Source organism: Hydra vulgaris, chromosome 05 (genome assembly GCF_038396675.1).
Source record: "Hydra vulgaris chromosome 05, alternate assembly HydraT2T_AEP".
Taxonomy (NCBI): Eukaryota; Metazoa; Cnidaria; class Hydrozoa; order Anthoathecata; family Hydridae; genus Hydra; species Hydra vulgaris.
This window is the reverse complement of record NC_088924.1, coordinates 11,946,691-11,965,593: the sequence shown is the minus strand read 5'-3', so window position 1 is coordinate 11,965,593 and position 18,903 is coordinate 11,946,691. Positions and strand designations below refer to the sequence as shown.

General features: G+C 27.5%; 2 long non-coding RNA genes across 3 annotated transcripts; one reads left to right on the top strand and one right to left on the bottom strand.

Annotated features, from left to right (window-relative positions):
• The first annotated feature begins 8,737 nt into the window (after positions 1-8,737).
• Positions 8,738-11,749, top strand: LOC136080564 (uncharacterized). The gene is made up of 3 exons (XR_010638533.1): positions 8,738-9,377; positions 9,576-9,672; positions 11,554-11,749. It is a non-coding gene; the product is annotated as an uncharacterized LOC136080564 (long non-coding RNA).
• A 1,370-nt stretch (positions 11,750-13,119) lies between these two features.
• LOC136080563 (uncharacterized) lies at positions 13,120-15,805 on the bottom strand. Of its 2 annotated transcripts, none has more exons than XR_010638532.1 (3): positions 15,125-15,805; positions 14,003-14,925; positions 13,120-13,315 (listed from the first exon to the last, which is right to left on the bottom strand). It is a non-coding gene; the product is annotated as an uncharacterized LOC136080563 (long non-coding RNA). The 2 variants fall into 2 exon arrangements; XR_010638531.1 differs by having other exon boundaries at positions 14,524-14,925.
• Positions 15,806-18,903: the final 3,098 nt, after the last annotated feature.

Here is an 18,903-nt window from a genome sequence, read left to right as displayed (position 1 = left end):
GCTTGCTTGCTTGTGCTTCGTCCCATTTGTTATATGGTTGTATCTTTTCATATTTTGTGCAACTACTTCCAAGAGATGTGTAAGCGATGTAAATCTCTCACACATCTTTTGTTCAATTTAAAAAAACTGAATTTGTTCTAACACAAAACTCTTGTTCTACCTAAACTCAATCTCATGTGACTTATCATTTACCAAAGTTGCACCCTTTTATTGTAACTGTTCCACCAGGCTCCAATTTTATAAACTTTTTTACCTCAAATACAATACTTTAGAAATCCTGCCTTTATGCTTACCTCACTCATACAGTTTACAGTTTTTTGCTATAGCTACAGGTTATACTATAGCTACAGGTTAGACTGCAACTGTTGCTACAGGTAAGACAGCAACCATTAGAACTAATAATATCAGAAATAATATAGGTATTATTTAAAACAAAATGCCATAGAGCTACATCATTCTCCAAATGAGGATTTTCTGATAATTTTTGCATTGAAGATAATCTTTTATAGCTGATAGCAACTTCACTTTTGTTTTTGGTGAAATTTAATAACGTTTAAAGTTGCACTCAGTTCTGGTCAACCACCTTTATATTTCCATCTAATAAATGACTTTTTTGGTCCTATTAATCTTCTTCAATGTGTTTTTTTGCGCATCTTGTGTGACTCCAATTGCAACTAGATCAACTCAAAATCTTCCTTCACTGTTTCTCTAAATTGGTTGCGTCATTTTCATTTATAATAAATTGACCTACGCTGGGTAAATTGTTAATTACTTTTGCCAGAGTTTAATTTTTGTCGCCAACTGTTGCGTTCTCTATCTCAAACATATCACTAACAACTCATTTTATTTATTATAACTTTTTGAGGTGCTTGAAAAAAAAAAGTTGTTTTTTTCGAGGAATTTTCTGTTTACATTTCAAAGACGATTATAAGAGAGCGATGACGTTGAGAGTAATGCGACAATTTTAGATTGGGTTTGACATATTATGAAAAAAATATTTTAACTCTGAGGAGAACGATACCAGATACCGTAACAAATACAGATAGCGATACCGCTACCAGAACGATATTGCTCTTGGCAGCACTACCTGTTAAATTGGAGAAAGTGAAAAAGCACTTTTATAGTGAAGTAAGAGAAAAGAACTAACAGAAAAAATTGATTCATTGGTCAAACAAATAATAACTAAACAAAAATAAATTTTAAAAAATTCAAGCCAACAGCCGCTCCACCATTTGCATCTTTGCTTAAGGACATAGCGGATGGAACAAGCAGTAATGGCAGCAATTAAGTACGTTTATCAATACTCAACATAAAATATTTGAAGTCGTGAGTTAAACGTTATTGTAGACGGTTTAGTAGGTCTAGCGCAATGGACGATGAAAAGTTTGTAAAGATTTTTCTGAAGCAATGGGGTTGAAAAATAACTCTTGTATTGTACGAATTAACCGCCTCATATCGAGCAAAAACAAAATTAAGTTTTCAAATTCAAACATAATTCAGATTTTGCAAGCTAATATTTTATCTCGAGTTGAAATACTCAAAACAATCGCACGCTTACGCGAAGAATGAACGCCCCCCACACCCAACTCAAGAAACTAAACGTCCAATTTTCCCCTGCTAATATATAATAGATATTTCGTTTAGAAATTTTATATATCCAAGGGCAGGTTGTATCAGTTACTTTTATGTTTTCGAATCAAGGTCCCATTAGTGCAATTTTTTGACATCCCTGCTAGAGAGCGGGAGACTACGCTCGCCGCACTAACTATCTGATTCTAACTCAGGAGTCTCTACTGCGAACTAGACGTCCTAGACCAGTAAAACGAAACTAAAACCAATACTGCTAACACAATTGTTTCACCTTGCAATTTATACTACTGAGCAAACAATCCATGCTCATTGATACCCTCGTTATCAGTATATAAAAAACCGTTATAAAAAATAAAACCGCTATGTTATACAAAACCGTTCAAATTTGCAAAACAATGTTCTTTGTCAGAGCTTTTTGTTAAGAGTTTTTTAAGAGAGTTTTTTGTGACGTAAGAATTTGAACATGGGTTTCCTAAATGATGTTGTCACGTAATTGCAATCATCCTGGTTAAAACCATTGTCGCGAAAGATACTTTATTGTGTTGTATGTCAAACGCTTTCCTAACATTCCTATTAAAACTATTTATTTCTATTCTTAAAGTGTTGGGACCATTCCAAATTTTGGAAATTTCCTTGGCAAATTTAGGAATGTTCAGCTAAATTTTCACTTTTTCTTTGTTTCATGCTGGCATATCTGATGCAATATCTTTAGTCATGTTTCACTAACATAACGTTTGCCACAAGAGCACTCTAATTTGTAAACACCGAGTTATGAATTAAGTGGTAGTGTAGGTTTATTTTTGGATCTAAGTAGAAATTGAAGATTTTTTGGAGATTTAAACACTGGTGTGTATCCAGCTTTTTTAAAAACTCTTCTTAACTTAGAACTGATTTCAGAGATTCAGGGTAAAGGCACAAATCTTTTTGGAGACATTAAGAAATGTTGATTTTTTGTGAGATCTTTTTTGTTCTTAACACTTTCTTTTGTAGACTTAACTAGTTTTTCCAAACTTTTCTTCTCATCGCCGTATTTCTACAAATACATCAATAAAAAACGACAACTCATCATCAAAGTTATTTATTGTGCATAAACGTAGTGCTCTATGGACGAAACCAATAAAGACAAAATTGATAATTTTAATGTCATGGCATGAATTCGGTTTAATTTGAACGTTTGTGGTTGGATTTTTGCGATGTATTTTAAAACTACATGTACCGGTTTTATTGTTGGTAAAAATATTAAACATCAAGATAGTTTAAAACTTTTATGTTGTTTGTTAAGTAGATCTAAAAACTATTGCGAATCTTCTTCTACCTGGAATGTATGTCATCAACATATCTTTTAAATGATTTCACATGTTATTGTTAAGCGCCATTAAAAGAGCATTACTCTCATGATATTTTAAAAAAACACTTGGCAACTACCACCAAAAGAGCTAACCCAATTGGTCAGGAGTTTTCAAGCCAATGAATATACTTTTCATATAAAAAATAGCAATGAGAATGACAAAGTTTTAAAATTAACCTCTCTTCAGAAGTTAATTTAGATATATAGCTCTGGTTGTTTCTTAGTCATTTAATCGGGACCGAAGAGTGCAAATTAACAACATCAAAGAAGACCTACTCCTACTACTACTAGGTTACTTTTTACTACTACCTTTTAAATGGTAGTTGTGAAAGATATGAATATTCAAATACATTCATTTGACAAAGGGTTTGAATTAGTTTGAACATTCCAAAATTTGCCAAGGAAATTTCCACTGGAATGGTCACAACACCTTAAGAATAAAAATAAACAGTTTTAATAGGATAGTTAGGGAAGGGTTTGAAATACAACACATTGAAAGTATCTTTCGCGACAATGGTCTTAACCGGGATGATGACGATTTTGTGAAACCGATGTTTAAATTCTTACGTCACAAAAAACACTTAACAAAAAGCTCTTACAAAGAACATTGTTTTGTAAATTTGAACGGTTTTGTATTATATAGCGGTTTTATTTTTTATAACGGTTTTTAATATACTTGATAACGAAGGAATCAATATTCCCTCGATATATCGTAAAAATGAATAAAAAATTTTTTAACAAATAGAAATAAATCCGTATAAAAGAGTTTTGTTTTAAAATATTTTTACAATTAAACTCTATTAAAAATCTCAACATTTAAAATTGTTTTAAATATATAATATTAACACAAATTATAAATTACATGTTGATTTCAGCTCAAAAAAAATATCAACAAGTATACATTATAATTAACTGAGTATTAATATTTTATCAAGGAAGAGATTAAAATGCCGCCCTTAAAACTTGACTCCCCGGACAAATGTCCATATTGTCTGGCCCTAGAGCGGGCTTTGCATCAATCTAGATAGTTTTTCTATTGATGTAGTACAAAAATGTCTCAACCATCTTGATAAAACGAAATTAACTGAATACGACGGCTTACATCGGCGTTTTTTTTTAAAACAAAACTCTTTTATACGGATTTATTTCTATTTGTTAAAAAAAATTTTTTGTTAAATATGCAGCTGCCTTTGCAAAACCTCTTTCATTGGTTTATAAGTATTTGTTTACAAATGGTATAGTTCGCGACTTGTGGAGAAAATTGAAGCTCACGCCTATTTTCAAGATGGGCAGTAAACCAAATGCATCAAACTACGGGCCAGTTTCACTCACGTTAAACTCGTGAAAGGTATGAAAAGCATAAAGGCTTTCAAAGAAGTATAATCGAACACTACGTTGCTTACGATTTAATCACTTTAAATTAGTATGATTTTATTCATCGTTTTGTTTGTCTCAAACCTTTTAGAAACATTAGACATCCTGACAGAAGCAATTCATCGAGAACACGCAGTAAACGATATTTACTCAGACTTCGTATGACAAAGTGTCGCACAAACGACCAGAGTAAACAGCATTCAAGGCTCTTAGACTGAATCTTAACTTGGATCCTAACCAAAGTCAACGTGTTTTTATAAACATCATTACATCTAAACGGAAATTAATTAATACTAGCCAACATTAATGCTCGGTCTTGGGGTAGCTCTTTGTGAACTTCATAAATGATCTGCCGGACAGCATCACTCATTATAAGAAACTTTATACCAACGACGTTAAAGTTATAAGCTTAATCAAAAATGAGTCGGACAAAATAACTCCCTAAGATGAAATCAACAAGGCATTGAAATGTTCACATATTTGGCTCATACATTTGAGCGTTGAAAAATGCAAAGTAATGAATGTTGGCCGCGCATATTACAATTTAACGCAAAAATACTCAATAGCTAACGTCGGCGGCACACGTTCTCCACTCAAAAAGTCAGCAGAGAACGTGACCATGGTGTAATGGTCTCCAATAACCATAAAGTCAGAACACCAGTAGAGTTATCCGCGTTAATAGTAGGGTTGTTGACAACGACAAATTTCTGCCCGTTAAAAAAATAATCTTTTTTTTTAAAAGTTGTACTTGTAAAGATTCGATAAAAAATTTTCATTCAATGATGTCATTTATTTAAATTTGGTCTTCTTACACCTACTAATATCTAAATATTAAATATGTTTTTGTTGCAATTAGTTTAAAAGTTATTTAACAAATTAGTTACAAAAGCTTTTGTTCATTTGTTCAAATTAATAAACGCTATTTTCTTTATAACATTATAGTTGTTTAGAGTAAACTTTTTATGCGCACTATGAATAAAAAAGTTTAAACGTTGTTTTTTAAAACTATTTCAGAAGAAACTAAAAATATTTAAAGTATAGTTTGTTTCACTGAAACTCTGAAATTTTTGAATGAGCTTTGAAATAATTAAACTTTCTATCTTCCAGGTTTTGTCCGAGAGACTATAAAAACGAGTTGTAGGAGTGGGTTTCTGAATTAGATATCAAATTTTAACCTCAAGATCTTTAAGAACTTTTTTCACATACCAAGTTAATGCTGTTAAAGTGTAATATTATATTTTATGTTGGGGCTTGGTGAGAAGGTGTTTTTCTTTTTCTAGCCCCAGTCAAGTAAATATTTGTTATTATATATATTATATATATATATATATATATATATATATATATATATATATATATATATATGTAAATTATGTTAGTGTATTTTACAAATAGAGTGCTCAATGTTCTTAAAGAACAGAGCAATAATAAATTAGTAAAAAACACTTATCTAACTTTTATCTTCGACTTGAAGTTTCACCATTGCTGGATCATCAGGAAGAGTTACTAAATCTCAAAAAAAAGTCAATTTATAGAAAAAAATATTTTACAGGAAGTTATAAATTATTATAAAAAATTTTTAATTACTATATTTTTTTGTAAACGGGAAGTTACAGAAAGTAATTATGAAATAATTTTCTTTGGAATGGGGATAGTTTAATTTGGTCATTTGTTTTTATAATTTTTTAAGAGGTATTTATTTTCGTGCCTACATTTAGAAATTAATTCAGATTTTTTATTTAATAAATTTTCTTAATTTAAATGAGTAATTATTTCAAATTTTTCTTGCGAACATAGCATACATTTTTTGGAAATGTTATTATAGGCAGGGGCAGATTTTAGAATAGACCATTGTAAATTAAAATTTTTATTTTTTTCTTTTAAATCCCAAATATATTTTGACAGCATAGTCTCTTGAATATTTTTTGTGTTTAAACGATTGTTTGTGGTTGGCATAACGTTTTTTCCATTCCCCTCGGTTAAGCCAATATATTGTTTATTAGGGTTGTTTTGTGAGGAAACAATGCACTTGTAAATTACATTTTTCGAAAGACATTTTCCATTTAGAGGGCATTTTCCATTTAATAGTAACTCTTCCTGATGATCCAGCAATGATGAAACTTCAAGTCGAAGATAAAATTAGATAAGTGTTTTTTACTAATTTATATATATATATATATATATATATATATATATATATATATATATATATATATATATATATATATATATATATATATATATATGCAGGGGCGCCCAAAGCATTTTTTGGTCTTTAAGATAGCAAACTTCCAGACATGGAGCAAACTCCAAACATTTATATGTTTATACTTATATCAAATGAGGATGTTTTGAAAGAGAATGCGATGATCGGAACTTGGGAACAAAAAAGACCAAAAAATTTAGCCCCCTGCCCCAAACGTGAGAGCAACAAGTTGATAAAATATTTTTTGTATTACTTTCAACTAGACTTAAATTTATCGATAAATTTTAAATTTCATAGTAAAATATTTTAGCGTTCAAAAATTATGACCATTTAAAGTTTAAACCCCCTCAATTTGAGGGGGTTGCAAATTTTATATTGTCATAAATTTTGAACTCTGACAGATAATACTATGAAACTTATCGATTGATGAAATTTATCGATTTATCAATTTTTTGCAAAACATCCTTATTTGAGATAAGTATAAACATGTAAATGTTTAGAATTTGCTCCATTTCTGGAAGTTAGCTATCTCAAAGACCAAAAAATGCTTTGGGCGCCCCTGGATATATATATATATATATATATATATATATATATATATATATATATATATATATATATATATATATATATATATATATATATATATATATATATATATATATATATATATATATATATATATATATATATATATATATATATATATATATATATATATATATATATATATATATATATATATATATATGTATATATATATATATATATATATATATATATATATATGTATATATATATATATATATATATATATATATATATATATATATATATATATATATATATATATATATATATATATATATATATATATACAGGGCCGTCCTTTGAGGTGAGGGGCGTAAGGGTCTCTAACCCCCCGACTATAAAAAACCTGTCGGCAAATATCGGCTATATCTACCTTGTCGGCAAATGTAGAGTTTCAGTCGGCAAATATTTAAAAACGAGGACCTTTTTTTTTTTTAAAGTCTTTTTCTCATCAAATGTAATTCTAGTTGGCAAAACCACGCGGTTTGTGTCAGTATAGAAAATAAACATAAAATAAACAACCGCATAACACCCCAGTCGGCATATCTAGTATTGTAAATACTCGTAGTATTGATCACGTATAACATACCGCCATTGATACCAGAAAAATACGCATTTAGTTTTAAGTTTCGAATTCGAGTTCAATACCACTTATTTATCAAAAATACGTATTTATAATATTTGATCAAAATCGGATATGATATCGAACCCGATTTTGATCAAATATTGCCAAATAAAGGAAAAACGAAAATCTTTGCTTTTAAAGCGCATGCTTAAACTGATATAGCGAAAATAAAATTTAAATTAAAAAGGTTTCCTTTGAGAAATTTAGTAAATTATCTCCAGTACAGTTACAGTACTTTTTTGCACTAAAAGAGTTACTAAAACTTTATCATAAAAATATTTATTACTACTTTTAAATTTATTAATTTAGTTTTATGAAGTCCTAAATTAATATAATTCAAATATACGTTAAATCCTATCATTTCATACCTTACTTATTTTATTCCGTTGATTACTATTTTATTGACATTTCTGTTATACTATTACCTTTTTTTGTTCTGTTTTAGAAAATTTAGAAAAATAAGTTAAAATTTTGAGCCAACGCTGACATTTTATTTGTTGCTAAACGTTAAATTTTGTTATTAGGATTGCAGTTCTTTTATCTGTTTTTTGTTCTCTATTCAATAAGTATTTGATTTAAATTAAATATGATTATAATTTGATATTTTATTACGAGATATATGTCTTTATATATAAATATATATGAACCTTTTTAGATTTTTTCATGTTATTTTAAAATTTTTTGTTCACGCAATTCAAGTTATATATGTCTATAGTTTGCATATATGTTTATATTATGTTCAGAATTAAAAAGTTTTTGATAAATATATGTATGTGGTAATATGTGTTATATAATTGTTTTATAAATGTATTTTTAAAATAGTATAAAATGTATCTATTGTGTATATAAATATTATAAGAAGTGTTTATATATGTTATATAAATTTAAATAAATATATTGTGTTTTATAGTTAGTATATATGTTTGTATTATGTTGTTTCCATGACATAGAAACATCATAATATAAACATATAAACTAACTATAAAACACAATATATTTATTTAAATTTATATAACATATATAAACACTTCTTATAATATTTATAGATCATGTTTTCAAAGTGTGTGACTTGGCAAACGTGTTGAGCAAGATTTTGCATAAAGTTGTTATTTATGTTACTAATGTTGTTACATTTGGCTTACCTTTATGTTGGTGTCTATTGTTAAAAATTATAAGTGGTTTTATTATTGAAAGTCACTGCTTTTAATCATTCACTAAAAGCCACTCAAGAAAAATCATTTTGCCACATATACATTTTGTTTATATCTTAATTTGAATTTTTAGAACCATGACGTACCAACATGAATTGTTTTCTAAAAGCTAACATGAAATAACAATATTTAACAACTACTACTCTCTTATCATGACATCTTATCTCTATCTGATATATTGATTTGCGATTCATATATGATGTTTTTCTTTGTATTTGCTTATCCATTACATTTTTTTATTTCAGATTTATCATATGATGTATTTATGCAATATAAAAGAACGAATATATGTAAATTTTTATGAATTTTTTAAAAACATCTGCTAATAATTAGTCCAGTCAACGTTCAAACTTCAATTTTGCATATGTCATCTTTAAGTAGTTTCTAGGCTTTTCTAAATGTGTTTCTTATTCACATGGTTTTACAAGCAAGGTATGCAAGCAAATTTGAGCTGAAAATTTTTTTTTAGCCTTTAAGGAGAATTGGCATTACACTTTTTTAAATTTAATTTGTTTAAATATAGTAGTTTCAACAAATAAATGTTTGTTTGTTCTTTGTTTTTTTACTTATTTGTTTTCAGATTCTTAAGAACTTGGCAACTTATGTAAGAAAGTTTTTTTTTTTTTTTAGTGCAATTGGAAAGAGCTGAAAGTTATTTTTTAGAGCAATTGAAAAGAACTACAGTGTTTTTTTGTTACTTCACACAGTATAACTGATACTGATTTGAGTAAGTTTACTATTTTGTTTTATTTGATATTGGATTTATTTGATATTTGATATATGTTATATTAGATATATATTTTATGTATTTAACATGGAAAACTGACTGTAATTTGTTGACACAAAAGTTTATAAACATAAATCTGCCTATATTTCAGTTTATTTTATATTTCTCTGTATCTTTATAAATATTCTTTCTTAGAAAAAATAACAGACTAGAAAAAAATAAATTCTTTTTGAAAGTAGTTGAAAAAAATGATGATGTATTTCCATATTTCATTGTGTAAAGTGTAATACCACTTTTTAAAGGTATGTGAATAGATATATAGGGGAACATGGGGCAAGATGACGACTGTTTCGAAAAATGCCTTTATCTTAGTCTGTCCCAAAAAATAAAACTTACCTTTAGCTGGTGATGTAGCGATGTAATAAATCAAGTCAAACGAGGATAAAAAGTTTTTTTTTCAATGTCGGAAAAACTTTTTTAATACTTAGCTTTCTTCACAAAAATAATATTTAAAAAAAAACCATTGATAAATCTAGTAAAATTAATCTACTTCCCTTTCAGCTAAAGTCAACTGTTATATTTAGTTTTGCTTAAGAGATAACTGTTGGTCGTCATCTTGCCCCACTCGTCATTTTACCCCATGTTCCCCTATATATATATATATATATATATATATATATATATATATATATATATATATATATATATATATATATATATATATATATATATATATATATATATATATATATATATATATATATATATACATATATTTATATATATATATATATATATAATATATATATATATATATATATATTTTTTTTTTTTTTTTTTTTTTGTTATTCACCTCCTCAAGGCCGATAAAGCCACTACAGATGAGGAGGCTACTTAAGGGTTATAACCCTTCCTCAACTCTATAACTCCGAAACACGAACCTTGACGAACAAGGCCGCTGCGCGGGGAAACAAGTTGAGCGCGGTACTACCAGGGACGTGGTGGGGATCGAACTCGGAACCTCTCACTTATGAAGCGAGCGCTTTACCACTACACCACTACCGCATACATATATATATATATTATTATTACATATATACATGTATATATATATATATATATATATGTATAATTAATTTAGAGTAAAATATACTGATTGACATTGCTTCATTTTTTCATACAAGATTGTGCATTTATTATTTTTATGCATTAAGGTAAAAATAATTTTGTGCATTGTAGTCTAGATTCTTTTTTAATTAAATTAATTGATGTAAATAAATGTTGTTTAATATTTTTGATAAACGACTAATGTATGTAAACATATAAAAAGATATGGATTTCAATAAATCTTAAGTTTAAATAAAGTCTTTGATTAGAAAAGATCACAATTTGTAAGATTCTTTTACGTTCATTTATTCAGTTGCAGCGATAGTAAGATTACTGGATATGTTTAATGATAATAGTTAAATTGAAATAGATAGTATTAGGCTCAATGAAGTTGTTAATGTAAATGCTTATAGGCAACTTGAAAATAGTAGTCAAATGAAAAAAATAGATCATTTCTAAGAAATATTTTACGATTTGCTTGCTATTTTATGGTATAATTGTTTAAATTGTTTAACTATAATTGTCCCTCGATTGTTCAAATATTGTAATAAATAAAATCTTTTCAGTCCAAGTATTTAAGTTAATAAAATATTTTATTAAGTTGTGGTGTTATTTGCCAGTGTGTTGTCTAGCCTTTTTATAATCTTTTTTAATTATTCTGTAGTCACGGAATATATATTTTCTGTTATTATTATCCTAATTCTACTAACAATAAAATGCAAATAGTACTTTTGTAATTAAAAATTGTAATTTTTTTTTAATTTAATTTTTTAGGTATTTGCAGGCTTTACTTGACTCTCCGTTTCTGGTACCTGTGTTGTGACAGATTTTAAAAAGAACTCAACTGATGTTGATGCGGTCTTCGTCGTTAACTATAAGCAATGACGTTGCTGATAGGGAGTCAAAGTTAAAATATTTATAGATAAATTTGTATTTAATTTTTTAGATAATATATCAAGTTATTAATGTGTTTTTATTGTTATTAATGATTTAATAACTCATAACCCGTATTACGGGTTTCTTATTGCTAGTCATTTTCATTATGTTATGAATTCATATTAGTTAATAAAATTGTATTGAATATTCTCTGATTATCGTGTTTTATACGTGTTTAAATGCTAGTTTGATACTCAGTAGGCGTCGTATTGTATACCTGTCTTTATACGCATCTGATGTCTATTTTTAATGCGCGTTTGACACGATAAAATGGCTAACAAATATTCGTAAATAATGCGTATTCTGGAAAGTTTTAAATGCGCATGTAATACCAGGAAAATATCGTATTAAATATTCTCTGGTTATCGTATTTTATACGTGTTTACAAGAGTTTCAAATGCGAGTTTGATACTCAGTAGGCGTCGTATTGTATACCTGTCTTTATACGCATCTAATGCGTATTTCTAATGCGTATTCGACACGATAAAATGGCTAACATACATACCACATCGATACGTATTTAAACGAGTTTCTAATGCGCATTTACAACTAAATTTGCCGACTGGGGAGTCTCATTCTGCTAATATAAAATTTAAATTTAGTATATTTTATATCTTCCTTAGTATAATAATTTATTATACTAAATAATATATAAAAGTGATACATAATAAAGTTTGTGAAGTTTTGTACGTGAGAATGCACGCACTTTACATTTTACACTCGAAATCAGCTTTTGCACAACCTTCGGCTGGACTTTCTTGGTAGCTCTAATCCATTTATTTTTGAAGTCTTCTTTTATTAATTTTTTTGGCTTCTTTTACATTGAACTTTAGTTTTCTTTTGACAAGAGTCCAATATCTTTCGATAGGACCCCAGTCGGCAAATTTAGTTGTAAATGCGCATTAGAAACTCGTTTAAATACGTATCGATGTGGTATGTATGTTAGCCATTTTATCGTGTCGAATACGCATTAGAAATACGCATTAGATGCGTATAAAGACAGGTATACAATACGATGCCTTCTGAGTATCAAACTCGCATTTGAAACTCTTGTAAACACGTATAAAACACGATAACCAGAGAATAATCAATACCATATTTTCCTGGTATTACATGCGCATTTAAAACTTTCCAGAATACGCATTATTTACGAATATTTGTTAGGCATTTTATCGTGTCAAACGCGCATTAAAAATAGACATCAGATGCGTATAAAGACAGGTATACAATACGACGCCTACTGAGTATCAAACTCGCATTTAAACACGTATAAAACACGATAACCAGAGAATATTTAATACAATTTTATTAACTAATATGAATTCATAACATAATGATAATGACTAGCAGTAAGCATTCCGTAATACGGGTTATGAGTTATTAAAACATTAATAACAATAAAAACACATTAATAACTTGATATATTATCTAAAAAATTAAATACAAATTTATCTATAAATATTTTAACTTTGACTCCCTATCAGCAACGTCATTGCTTATAGTTAACGACGAAGACCGCATTAACATCAGTTGAATTCTTTTTAAAATCTGTCACAACACAGGTACCAGAAACGGAAAGTCAAGTAAAGCCTGCAAATACCTAAAAAATGAAATTAAAAAAATTACAATTTTTAATTTAAATAGTAAAAAAGTACTATTTGCATCTTATTGTTAGTAGAATTAGGATAATAATAACAGAAAATATATATTCCGTGACTACAGAATAATTAAAAAAGATTATAAAAAGGCTAGACAACACAATGTAGTAACACTGGCAAATAACACCATAACTTAATAAAATATTTTATTAACTTAAATACTTGGACTGAAAAGATTTTATTTTTTACAATATTTGAACAATCGAGGGACAACTATAGTTAAACAATTTAAACAATTATACCATAAAATAGCAAGCAAATCGTAAAATATTTCTTAGAAATGATCTATTTTTTTCATTTGACTACTATTTTCAAGTTGCCTATAAGCATTTCCATTAATAACTTTGTCGAGCCTAACACTACCTATTTCAATTTAACTATTTTCATTAAACATATTATCAGTAATCTTACTATTGCTGCAACTGAATAAATGAACGTAAAAGAATCTTACAAACTTTGATCTTTTCTAATCAAAGACTTTATTTAAACTTAAGATTTATTGAAATCCATATCTTTTTATATGTTTACATACATTAGTCGTTTATCAAAAATATTAAACAACATTTTTTTACATCAATTATTTTTAATTAAAAAAGAATCTAAACTACAATGCACAAAATTATTTTTACCTTAATGCATAAAAATAATAAATGCACAATCTTGTATAAAAAAATGAAGCAATGTCAATCAGTATATTTTACTCTAAATTAATTATTTAAATATATATATATATATATATATATATATATATATATATATATATATATATATATATATATATATATATTTAAATAATTAATTTAGGGGAACATGGGGTAAAATGACGAATGGGGCAAGATGACGACCTACAGTTATCTCTTTAGCAAAACTAAATATAACAGTTGACTTTAGCTGAAAGGGAAGTAGATTAATTTTACTAGATTTATCAATGGTTTCTTTTTAAACATTATTTTTGTGAAGAAAGCTAAGTATTAAAAAAGTTTTTCTGACATTGAGAAAAAAACTTTTTATCCTCGTTTGACTTGATTTATTACATCGCTACATCACCAGCTAAAGGTAAGTTTTATTTTTTGGGACAGACTAAGATACAGGGGTTTTTCGAAACAGTCATCATCTTTTCCCATGTTCCCCTATATATCTATTCACATACCTTTAAAAAGTGGTATTACACTTTACACAATGAAATATGGAAATACATCATCATTTTTTTCAACTACTTTCAAAAGGAATTTATTTATTTTTTCTAATCTGTTATTTTTTCTAAGAAAGAATATTTATAAAGATACAGAGAAATATAAAATATACTGAAATATAGGCAGATTTATGTTTATAAACTTTTGTGTCAACAAATTACAGTCAGTTTTCAATGTTAAATACATAAAATATATATCTAATATAACATATATCAAATATCAAATAAATCCAATATAAAATAAAACAAAATAGTAAACTTCCTCAAATCAGTATCAGTTATACTGTGTGAAGTAACTAAAAAACACTTCAGTTCTTTTCAATTGCTCTAAAAAATAACTTTCAGCTCTTTCCAATTGCACTAAAAAGAAAAAAAAAACTTACTTAGATAAGTTGCCATGTTCATAAGAATCTGAAAACAAATAAGTAAAAAAACAAAGAACAAACAAACATTTATTTGTTAAAAGTACTATATTTAAATAAATTAAATTTAAAAAAGTGTAACTCCAATTCTCCTTAAATGCTAAAAAAAAATTTTCAGCTCAAATTTGCTTGCATACCTTGCTTGTAAAACCATGTTAATAAGAAACACATTTAGAAAAGCCTAGAAACTACTTAAAGATGACAAATGCAAAATTGAAGTTTGAACGTTGACTGGACTAATTATTAGCAGATGTTTTTGAAAAATTCATAAAAATTTACATATATTCGTTCTTTTATATTGCATAAATCCATCATATGATAAATCTGAAATAAAAAAATGTAATGGATAAGTAAATACAAAGAAAAACATCATATATGAATCACAAATCAATATATCAGATAGAGATAAGATGTCATGATAAGAGAGTAGTAGTTGTTAAGTATTGTTATTTCATGTTAGCTTTTAGAAAACAATTCATGTTGGTACGCCATGGTTCTAAAAATTCAAATTAAGATATAAACAAAATGTATATGTGGCAAAATGATTTTCTTGAGTGGCTTTTAGTGAATGATTAAAAGCAGTGACTTTCAATAATAAAACCACTTATAATTTTTAACAATAGACACCAACATAAAGGTAAGCCAAATGTAACAACATTAGTAACATAAATAACAACTTTATGCAAAATCTTGCTCAACACGTTTGCCAAGTCACACACTTCGAAAACATGGTCCATAAATATTATAAGAAGTGTTTATATATATTGTACAAATTTAAATAAATATATTGTGTTTTATAGTTAGTATATATGTTTATATTATGTTGTTTCTATGTCATGGAAACAACATAATATAAACATATATACTAACTATAAAACACAATATATTTATTTAAATTTATATAACATATATAAACACTTCTTATATTATTTATATACACAATAGATACATTTTATACTATTTTAAAAATACATTTATAAAACAATTATATAACACATATTACCACATACATATATTTATCAAAAACTTTTTAATTTTGAACATAATATAAACACATGTGCAAACTCTAAACATATATAACTTGAGTTGCATGAACAAAAAATTTAAAAATAACATAAAAAAATCTAAAAAGGTTCATATATATTTATATATAAAGACGTATATCTCGTAATAAAATATCAAATTATAATCATATTTAATTTAAATCAAATACTTATTGAATAAAGAACAAAAAACAGATAAAAGAACTGCAATTCTAACAACAAAATTTAACGTTTAGCAACAATTAAAGTATCAGTGTTATCTCAAAATTTTAACTTATTTTTCTAAATTTTCTAAAACAGAACAAAAAAAGGTAATAGCATAACAGAAATGTCAATAAAATAGTAATCAACGGAATAAAATAAGCAAGGTATGAAATGATAGGATTTAAGGTATATTTGAATTATATTAATTTAGGACTTCATAAAACTAAATTAATAAATTTAAATGTAGTAATAAATATATTTATGAAAAAGTTTTAGTAACTCTTTTAGTGCAAAAAAGTACTGCAACTGTACTGGAGATAATTTACTAAATTGCTCAAGAGAAACCTTTTTAATTTAAATTTTATTTTCGCTATATTAGTTTAAGCATGCGCTTTAAAAGCAAAGATTTCATATTTGTTAATATTTGATCAAAATCGGGTTCGATATCATATCCGATTTTGATCAAATATTATAATACGTATTTTTGATAAATAAGTGGTATTGAACTCGAATTCAAAACTTAAAAGTAAATGCGCATTTTTCTGGTATCAATGGCGGTATGTTATACGTGATCAATACTCCGAGTATTTACAATACTAGATATGCCGACTGGGACGTAGCTCGGGACAATTTGGTGGGTTGTAGTGTTTTCAACGAAATCTACTTTATATTTTCTCTAAGGCAGTTTAAAGTTGTCCCGAGTAGTGACATGATGCTAAATTGGGCCAAAATAAAGGGTTACCCGCGTGTGTTCTTAAAAACGCCAAAAGATGTTTCTTGAGGCATTCTTTTATGTATATTTTGGTGTTAGTTGTTCCCGTAATCACAAAACAAGAGCTTTTTTCACCACATTCACAAATTGCTTGCCAAACTAAGAATTTTTTAGCGCATTTTTGCATTCTAATGCATTTATATTTGGAATTCAGTTTTTTGCGATTAATTGCTGAATAATGTTGGTGTCCTTGAAGAGATCGGAAATATGTAGCACAATAAGTTTCATCGTCAATAATCAAACAAGATTTTTTGGCACATAATTTTTTATAGAACAGCATTGAACAACGAATAGCGACATTTTCTTTTTATAAGATTTATAGCCACAATTTCTCTTCACTCTTCGTATAGTGAAAGCACTTGTCTTAGATTTATTCGTTAAAGTTCGAACAGAAATCTCCGGTTTTCTGTCTTAGCCATCTGTCACTTTTACCAAGATCTCGTCTAAAAAAATATTTTTTTCCACTTCCTGAATTCATTTTTATTGTACCAGTGTTCTTAAATCATTTTACAACGCTTTGCACTGCTCTCAAAGCAAAAAAGAAATTGTTTTGTTTGATACACCAGGGTTTTCAACGAGAAAATGCAAAACTTTTTCTCGCTTCTTATCTTGATTCGATAACATTTCAATTAAAACTACTTGTTTTGATAACATAATTTTTGTTTAAATTTTGAATAACACTAATACAGTGACATTTTAAAACAATTAGCTATTTAAAATGATGCACGGTTACTGTAAACACCACATCAGAACACGCGCAGATTTTTTCTGGTTTACGTCTTATGTACGAAAAACAAATAAAAGTTTTTGGGATGAACTTGCCATGCTTCAAGCGGTAATGACAGTGGTCAATGGAGTGCATGGGTTCAAAAAAGCTGCCGAGCTACATAGGGCGCCCACGACTACATTAGAGCGCAGGGTAGGCAAGTAAAAAAAATATGGATATCGAGGAAGCTAGTAAAAAAGTTTATTTATCTTTTTTATGTAAAATTTTTAATAGGCCTATTGATACTAGCACATTTGATAAATAAGTCTACAGAATATATTTTTTTAATTCGGAAAGAGGTTTTGGGGGTTCATAATTAATGTCCAGTGGTGGGATGGAGCTCTCTAGGTGATCACGACTGCATAAGTTTTTAATGATTAACAAAGATTTTGAATTATATACATAAATGTGAAATTATTATATTTTAATCAATTTATTCAAACAGTCTATCGTGTATACCTTATTCTACTGGGGAACACAGAGACTGTGTGGTATGGCACACATGGCCGTATTAAGGCGGGGGCGGATGGGGCTGCAGCCCCAGGCCCTTATAAAAAAATAGGCCCTGAGGCCCGTGACTTTTTTTTTTTTTTTTTTTAGGGAACCAGATAAATATTCCTATGTTTCTCAGTTTTTTTAAATCAATTTATTGGGAGCTGCGGAGGCGTTGTGAATAAATAAATGAATAGAGATATACTATATCTCTATCTTCGTATATTTGGCGAAATTTTGGTATTCGCAAATATTTTTTAAATTATCTTTTCGCATAAAGATGTTTTGAGAACATTCAAATTATTTATGTTTCCATCTATGTCCGCACAACTATCAGTTTTTAAAAAACACGCTAAAAAAATTAACTTCGTGACATAAATTTTTTAATTAAATAGGTTTTATAAGAGAATGCTTTTAAAACATTCGTTGATGTAAAAACCTTTTAAAGGAAAAACAATTATATTAGTGAATGATTTTAAAGCACTCTCTTATAAAACCTATTTGATTAGAAAATTTATATGTCACGAAGTTAATTTTTTAGCGTGTATTTAAAAAACTAATAGTTGTACGGACATAGATGGAAACATAAATAAACTTGAATGTTCTCAAACATTAAAACATCAAAAAAATTTTATTTAT